The following is a 9152-nucleotide window of genomic DNA, read 5'->3' as shown; positions in this document are numbered from 1 at the left end:
CAGGGCTGCGACCGACCGAAGAGACAAGGAAGCGTCCCTGGTGTGAAAGCGGGAAGGGGAACCATTGCACGTCCTTTTACGCGGGCGACACGCTTCGGATGTGGGCGGAGTTGCGTGTAGAGCCGCGGGAAGGAAGCCGGAGAGATCGGACTCGGATGCAGCGGAGTCTTCGGAGATTTGCTGCCGGAGCGAGCGGGGGGCTGCGTCTGCGCTGGGGGTGCGAGAGGGGGGGGGACCATGCCGGTCCGGCGACTGTCCTTGTGCTGGCCGCCGGCGGCCGGAAAGGGCGCCCTTTGGCTAGCGGGCTGACCCGCAACGGCGGCCGCCGGGACTCTGGGCCCGCCCGCTTTCGTTGGCAAGCGGCTCCCGCTCCCCGCTCCGGGAGTCTGCAGCTGCCGCTTCTCCAGCTCCTCTTCGCCTGCCTTGCCTTGCCTTGCCTTGCCGCTCCGCGGGGGAGCATGACGGACTCGTCATTCGGCCGCGGTGGCCGGACATGCCCCAGCCTTGGCTGAAGACCGGCGTCCAGCAAGCGCCCCCTCGCTGGAGGTACGTGGGCGGGGGGCGGCGAGGGGGTCTCTAGGGTCAGAGCCGCCGCTGCCTGCAGGCCGCCTCGAAGCATCGCGCGGGGGCTGCGTGCAAGACGCGAGATTGTCTGCTGCCTCGGAAGGCCTCCCCCAGGCCCGCGGCACTTGCCCTCTTCCGAGCGAGCCTTTCGGGAGCCACTCAAGGATGCCGCGGGGAGACGGAGGGGAGGGCGGGAAGCGCCGGCCTTTGGCAGCCTGCAGCCGCAAGACCTGGTTTGCTTCGCCTCGGCCGACAGGAGCCCCGGAAAGGCGAGCGCGCTCCCTGGGTGGGTGGCTGGCTGGCTCCCGGCCCCCTCCTCGGGCCGAGGCAGGAGAAGCGGCCGCCCCTGGCTTCCTCGTTCGGAATGCCTGTGAAGCTCTCCTCCGGGAGTGGGAGAAGGCACGGGCCTTTGTTTACGAAGCGTATCTAGCGAGCAGGGCGAGTGTCATCATGGCATCTGTGGCGTGTGGTATGTGGGCTGCGCTAGTGAGAAATCATCGCCCCCCCCCCCCCGCATCGTTTTGCAAGCTGGTGGTTACCGTGATAGGGAGCTATTGTTCCTGCATGAACAGTGGCTCCGGCTCATCTCTTCGAAGGGGTTTCTCCCCCCTGACAAGGTGTTTACACGCATGATGGACCGGGATGCATCTTTCATTTTCTGTAGCCATTTGAGTGGGCGTGGGAGAGGGAGGCTGCTGGCCCTCTGTTTGCTCATTGGGTTTTGGAATGCCGAACTTTCTTCAGGCCCATAGGGGTGGGGGGTTGAACGTACTGCTGTAAGGCTCTGAAACATGAAGCACTAATGTTTTAGCATGTCAGCAAAACTTCAACTCATGTATAATTAACAGGAGGAGTCTAAATGACATACTTAGCTGTTGGAAACAAAAGCTGAATATAGGTATTAAAAGCAAACAGGCTTTTTAGGGATTCTCAGAATCAGGATTGCTGAAATCATGCTCATGTGCACACACCAGCTACCTGTGAACCCCACTGTTGGCTGTCCTTGGGTATTACTGACATGGTGAACAGTACCAAGTGCAGCAGTGAGGACTGCATTTTATTGTAATCATCATAAACACGTAGATTAAAATGTGGATTTGGATGGTTCTACATCCAGACATATGGAGAAATGTTAGTTTTTGAACTTACTTTTTTTTGGGGGGGGGGAATATGAAAAAGAAAATAAAGGTTACTGTTTAGGCCTGAATATCTCTGCAACATTTTAAAATCCCTGGCATTAAATTCCCTGGCATTTCAATCTCATGAATTTATTTACTTGGAAGCAAGGTCCACTGAATTCTGCCTTAATAAACACACTTTGGTTTTGAGACTTCGGATGGCAAAAGTTGCTATTGAAGATGTTAAAATTTTAGTGAGGATAACTTGTGTGATGCATGTTAACTGGAATACACTTCAGTTAGTCTAATCCAGCAAAGAGTTAATATTAGTTTGTTATTGTTTTTTTTAACTTATTTTCTCCTGCTATGAAGTTTCAGTTGCGACAGCAACTTCAGGTATTCTGTATCATCATCATGATTAATAAACTATGTCATAATAGTTCCATAGAGCAGAAAACACTGAAATGTAGGTCATTTGCAGTATTTCGTTGGAGATGTCTTGATTTTAGCACCTCATCATTTATGTTTTGAGTAAATACGTAGTAATGTATTGGTATTGTGAACAGTGTTTATACACTGCAATGATTGTTTTTCTCATGATTTCATGTTTTTATATATCTGTAATAAATGGGGTTTCAGTTTAAATGGTAAATATTTGCTCACAAATTGATTCAGATGTGCTTGGAGATGTGTTCAGGTATGTTTAAACAGTGTTTAACAAGCTTTATGAAAATGCTGGTCTTTCTAGTCTAATATATGAGCAAATATTTGCAGTTTTAGATCAATGTGTTTACAAATCAGCTTAGGGCAGGTTAACTATTAATGTAAAAATTATAACCAACACAGAAATGTAAGTATAGAATTAAGTCATATGGAAAATTTTCACCAGGATTTGAAAACATGCTGGTCTATAAACCCTGTAGACTTCCATAAAGATCTTGAAGAGTTAAGTATGTGGTTGATGCTTTTCACATGTCTAGAACCCAGTGCAGACATAATCCTTAACTATAGTTAGCACTATCCATGGTTCTCTTAATCCTGATGAAAATGCCAAACATTTTAATCGGTAAAACTCTGATTTAGTATGCAGAGCTAACTTTTGTTCCAAGGGTTATATGATGGATTACTAAATCATGATTGATAAGGACCATGCTTTGCAAAAACATTTGAAACCTTAGTTTCACATTCTGCTTTGTTGATAACCATTAACCAGGATTTAGGAGTTTAAATGTTAAATGTAACTGTGGCTAAGGAAAACAAATTATAGATAACTCTTAGTCTACATAAGATGTGTGAACAATTCCATTTATATAACATTTACAATTTGTTGCTCGCAAGAAAAAGCCTTTGCAGAATATAAAGTTCAGTTGGAGTTGCTTAGAAGCATAATGACACAGACAGATAAGAATCCCAGACTCAGCACTTCTGAGACTTTCGTAGTAGGATGGAGAGTGCCAGCAGGTGTGATATATCTCAGTGACAGTGCTGATTAGTGCCAGGTAAGAGAAGCAGTTCCACACTGGTTGCACTTTCATTCCTCCCCCCCCCCCCCCGATTCTGGAAATCTTACAAAAATTTAATGTTTTCTTTTTTATTAAAAGTATATTTAAGAGACCAGCAAGTGAAATGTTATGGATGAAAAATCCTTATTGTGCCTGGTCTTCCGATCTATTATTGTAATTTAAAAATAATATTGGATATAAAAATAGTGGGAGAAATAAGTCATACTGCTTCATTATGTTGTAAAGATGGCAACGGAACTGTCATTGCATAAGGAACATACTGGGACGATTGAGGGCAAAAGAAGAAGGGGACAACAGAGAATGACTGGATGGAGTCACTGAAGCAGTAGGTGCAAACTTAAATGGACTCTGGGGAATGGTAGAGGACAGGAAGGCCTTGAAGGATCGTTGTCCATGGGGTCGCGATGGGTTGGACACGACTTCTCACCTACCAACAACAAATCTTACTAGAGAAGGATACTGGGCTTGAAGCTTCCAATTTTTTGCAAGTGGGTCTACCTCTCCCTCACACCTGCAGCCATATTATTGTGGTGTTCACTATCTCCTCAAAAGTTGGAAAGTGCCATGTATTCAGCAATGTGGACTACCCATGCTGTACCTGTGACCATTTACAGTGAAATTTTTTGCAGAGTCACTGCAGTGTAAATGCATTGATAATATAATGCCTAGCATGAAGCAACTTTGTACACTGTTTATAGTTAAGATGGTGGGAACTGAATACGAAGACTTTAAGTCTTACCTCCAAACTTGGACAAAACAGTTTTTGAAGAAAAACTTGTAATGCTAATAGATTCAAGTGGGTAGTCCAGTAACACTTTTAAGATACAATGTCTGAAGAAGTGTCCATGCACACAAAAGCACGGACACTTGAATAAAACTTAAAGGTGCCACTGGATTCTAAATATGTTATAATGCTAATATTGGACAAATTGCTGGGTGCTGAAATCTTGTAACAGTTGAGAGATACTTGTTCTCCTTTCTCCATGAAGTGTTGAAATCTTATTTTTCTTCTTAAAAATGAATCAGGCAGTACATGTTTTCCAATGTTGGATGCTATGACAACCCTGCCCATATCTCCCTTTCTATTTCCCTTTGTTGACTGAGCCATTCAAGTAATGTGTTTTCTTATTTGCTGAAGAACTCTGGCTGTCCCACCTTGTCACATTTTGACTATTGGCTCAGCTGAGGAACCTTAGCGAAGGATCATGAACCCCCTTTAACTTTAAATGACATATGAGGCATTTTGAAATTCAAAAATAACAAAATATTTTATTTAATATAGAAGATAGAAGGGAAGGTTCAGGGGAAATTGGGTAAAATTTCTGAAATAACTCGGAGGCTAAATTAGTACATACACTGACTTTACTTATGTTTCAGGCTCCTGAGAGTTTCTTAAGCTTTTCATAGTGACTTACTTTTTTTATATTGAGAGGCTTTTATTCCAGTGTTTTCCCAAAACATTTCAGTACACTTCCGTTGAGTGTTCTCCAGCTCTCTTGGTTTCCAGAAGGCTGGTGCACTCTTTCCAGTCTTCTCTTGAAACACTAGTACTTGTCTTTGAGTTTTTTAACCGACTCTGAAGGTTTCTTCAGGTAGTTTCTAGCCACACTAGACCAGGGACTCTTCAGAGCTATCATCTTGTTTAGATTGGATAGGGAAATTCTTTATCTCACTAGAAGATCAGTCCCCGGATGGGAGTCTCCATCGAACTATCCACTCATCTTTGCAAATTTTCCCTGGTTTTCCTGTCTGTATTAACCTGCCGTCAGTCAAGGCTGAATTCGAAAACCATTAGTACTTCACTATTCTCAGCTGTGGGTGAAATCAGACTTTATTCTTCTCAGCATCTGTTCAGCTGATGCTAGCCAATCCTTTGAGCAGCCTTGTCACTCAAGGCTGTCTGTTTCTGTGAAGAATTAGCCCGTCACAGTCCTTCACCTGTGTGTACAGCACCTCTAAGCTTTTAAAAGTGCAGTCCATCACAGACCAGTAATGCTCTGGAATGGCAAGGCATGGTTGTAGGAGAATTGGTACCCTTGATGGAGTTTCTGTTCTTTTTTCCCTTCTAAGAGTAGTTATGAAGCAGAACATAGTAACGCTTTCTCCCTCTCCACCAATTAAAAGTAAATTGAAGTATATGGCATAGGTTGAGAATTGAGTGTGTGACATCCCATGCATTATTCAGAATGTGGCCATAACAATCACCCAACTGTGATGCACAGAAGAGTATGATGCATTAATTAAATTGGTTCTATTATATAAATGCTGATGGTGGAATAAAACACTGTTAGCATGTGTCACAAGACTTGTTTTTATACCAGTATTACCGTATCAGGCACATAACTTTACTGGTCACAAAAGCCAAACTGCAATGATAGTCAGGCAGGTGATGATGAGAAAGGGAATCACATTCTACTAATGACTTCCAGTGTGTGAGTTTTAGCTCCCAACTGAAACTGTACAGCTTGCTTAGAGATTGGCTGTAAACATCACAACTAAAGAAATGAAACAACACTAATATTTCATAACTTATCTGAAAGTCTGTAGTGCTCATTAACAAAGATGATGGACATTTCTATCCATCAGTTTCTGTAATTCACAAAGTTGTATGTTGTTGAAATGGAAACAAATGCCAGAGGGTCTTGCTACTGAAACAACACAGTGTTATGGAACCTCTAAGACCAATACATTAGGAAAACCACAGAAGACGTGTGACAGATATTTTTTGCTGTCCAATAACACCTGATGTATGGTGACCCCCCCCCCCACTAGGCTTTCAAGGCAAGAGGTAGTAGGAGGTGGTTTGCCATTCCCTGCCCCTGTGTAGTGGCCCTAGTATTCCTTGGGGGTTTCACATCTAAATACCAACGAGTGCTTACCCTGCTAAGCTTTTGTCTGGTAAGATTGAGCTATTTTGGTTTATTCAGGTCAGGGTACCATACAATCTAACAATCCTTTATTGCAGCATAAGTTATATGGGCTAAAACCTACTTTGCTTGATTCTTAATGCAACTGATGCATTATTAGCATTTTAAATTATTTTGTAACAAAATGAATATGAACACATACCTAACGAAAATGGAAGTGGGGTGTGTGTGTGTGTTGGGGGGGGGCTTTGAATAAAAATGCAAAAACAAAGGTGATTTCATTTAAACAATTAGAAAATGTTGCTTGATTTTTACTGGTGACTTGTTTTAATTAGTGATGGTTTCATTACTGATTTTTGTTCTCTGTCTTAGAAACCTTTGGGCTGAAATTTATATGGGATACACATTTCTAAAATAATAACTGAACTGACATCTTAAGTAGTAATTCTTTTTCCATAGATGCAAAAGTTGGCTGTCTGTAAATTCATACACAATCTCTCCAACAACTTGAGTACGGCTGGACTAGCACTTATGGTGTGACATTTTTAGAGTGGTTACCCTCCTTGTTGGCTCATCCGTCAACTTCCCTGCTGAGCGTTTAGCAAATACCATCTTCAGACACAGTCTTTTTGCCTATGTCCCTTCATTATGGTGAACTAGTAGGGAGAGGAGTGGGCAGGCAGCTTGTAATAAAAAACAGTACTGCGGATTGCAGAAGTTGCACAGAAGTTGCACAAAAGGGGCACAGAAAACATTAGGGAGTGTAGTCCTGAGATGGTGGAATTAATTGGGGGGGGGGGCACTGGAACTGTGATTGAGCAGAAGAGACTGCTGGTGGTCATGTTTGTATATGAATGTTAGTAGATAGGCATAGAAAGACAAAGTTCTAAAATGACCTCTATACTGGATACCAGAAAACAAAGTCTCAGTGATCAGAAGTATATCTGAAAGTACAACGATATAGGCTAGATATCAGGAAAAAAAATTTCACAGTCAGAGTAGTTCAGCAGTGGAATAGGCTGCCTAAGGAGGTGGTGAGCTCCCCCTCACTGGCAGTCTTCAAGCAAAGGTTGGATACACACTTTTCTTGGATGCTTTAGGATGCTTTGGGCTGATCCTGCAGTGAGCAGGGGTTGGACTAGATGGCCTGTATGGCCCCTTCTAACTCTATGATTCTATGAAAGGTTCAAGGCATTGTCCTCTGAGTCTTTGCTGATTTATCGCACTAAGATTTGTTGCCACATGGTTAAACCATGTATACATCGTAGCTTATTGGAGACTTGCAATGTTGCAAGTGAGTGTCAGCTTTAGTCATTTCTAGAATATGTTGGCCTAGCAGAATTGCACACATTGCTGTTCTAGTCGGAATGCTGCATTAATCAAGATACAGAGACCTTTAGCCAAAAAGCAATTACGCTGCTTGACTACATAAGACTATTGACCTCTGTGCTTGAAAAAAATGCTCATTGTAAAAAGGCCAACTGCTTCTTTTGGTGAACTTAGATCCCACAGGAGCTGCTAGTTACTTTATACATGAGATTTCAGCTCACTGTCTCAAGGGTTGATGGATTCATTACATTTTGGTCTCAGCAGGAGTTAATTTACCCACTTACTAATCTGCTAGGTTGACTGATACATAATTTGTGTAGAAATAGAGGTTGTTTTTTAACTGGAAGAAAATAAGCCTGGAACAAGAGTGTACTCATGGGCTTTCATGCACAACACAAGGTAGAACAACCTACTTTGGCTTCTTTTCTCTGTACCTTGTGCAACACCCTAAAATTTTCTCTAGCATTGATAATATTATAAGGACTACCAAGCACTTCCTATGTCCTCATCCTTCAAGATTTTGATATAAGTTATCTGGTTTAGAGAGATGTCTGGACTGTTGTTGGCATTCATTTTTCTAGCTGAAGGGACCAAATAGACTGTTAGGTCCCAGACTTGAGTCCTGTTTTAAAGCTGCATGCCTGCTCAACTTTTTATACAGGATACTGGCAAAACTAGGTCTTACGGTCTTGAGATATCTGTTCTCTCTCTCTGCTCCCTGCTGGTGAGCTTGATTGTTTATACAATTTTGGGTCATCATGGGGGTTATGCTTGTTATTTCCCTTTGAGGAAGGACAGAGGTTTGCATTGAAGTGAACAGGAGTAAACTGTGTATTTGACTATCATGTCTTTCAATGTGTTGTCCTATTACCACACAATTTTCTTGTCCTTCATCATGTAGTAAGATTATTAAGTTTAAATTGGATGTTTGTTATCATTTTACTTTGGTTTCTGCTTAGCATTTTTGGGGACACTTAGGTGACTGTGCAAATAGATACTACCAGGGCTTATAGCAGACTGAATGCACATGAGGTCCATAGATAACAGAACCCAGAGTTGATTAATTTGAGTGTATGTGTGGGTTTGGTTGATGCAGGTGTAGCCCAGTGGTTTCATAGAAGGCCAGGATTATGTGTGGAGGACAGTGGAATACAGCAGTTTTGCTGACAATAAGTGGGCTTGGGCTTGGTCAATTTATGGATGGGAGACTTTTCAGGATTCCTATGTAAGCCACCTTGAATTCCATTGTGTGTGGGGCATCCATCTAGGATACAAATTAATAAAATAATAGGAGATTGAAGAACTGGCAACCAGAACTTGTCTATGCAATTACTATTAAAGGTAAAGTTATCCCCTGTACAAGCACCGAGTCATGTCTGACCCTTGGGGTGACGCCCTCCGGTGTTTTCATGGCAGACTCAATACGGGGTGGTTTGCCTTCCCCAGTCATTACTGTTTTACCCCCCCAGCAAGCTGGGTACTCATTTTACCGACCTTGGAAGGATGGAAGGCTGAGTCAACCTTGAGCCGGCTGCTGGGATTGAACTCCTGGCCTCATGGTCAGAGCTTCAGACATCATGCTGGCTACCTTACTACCCTGCACCACAAGAGACTCAGATGCAATTGCTATTACTGACTTCTAAATTTCCCCCCTCCTAAGATCATGAGGGGGACTATTATCTGTGCTGATCTGTACAATATAAGCAGTTGAGTTTTGCTTGTCGTCTTTACTCATATTAAGCTGCTAATGT

General features: G+C 42.9%; 1 protein-coding gene across 2 annotated transcripts in view; it reads left to right on the top strand.

Annotated features, from left to right (window-relative positions):
• The first annotated feature begins 213 nt into the window (after positions 1–213).
• NCOA7 (nuclear receptor coactivator 7) overlaps positions 214–9152 on the top strand; it is a 104216-nt gene continuing 95277 nt past the window's right edge. For both annotated transcript variants that reach the window (XM_077300201.1, XM_077300194.1), the window contains exon 1: positions 214–546. The gene's annotated coding sequence lies outside the window, so the exon portion shown is untranslated. The remainder of the gene's footprint in view (positions 547–9152) is intronic.

This window comes from Paroedura picta, chromosome 1 (assembly GCF_049243985.1).
Source record: "Paroedura picta isolate Pp20150507F chromosome 1, Ppicta_v3.0, whole genome shotgun sequence".
NCBI lineage: Eukaryota > Metazoa > Chordata > Lepidosauria > Squamata > Gekkonidae > Paroedura > Paroedura picta.
The sequence above is the reverse complement of the archived record's forward strand: the minus strand, read 5'-3'. Positions and strand labels throughout refer to the sequence as shown.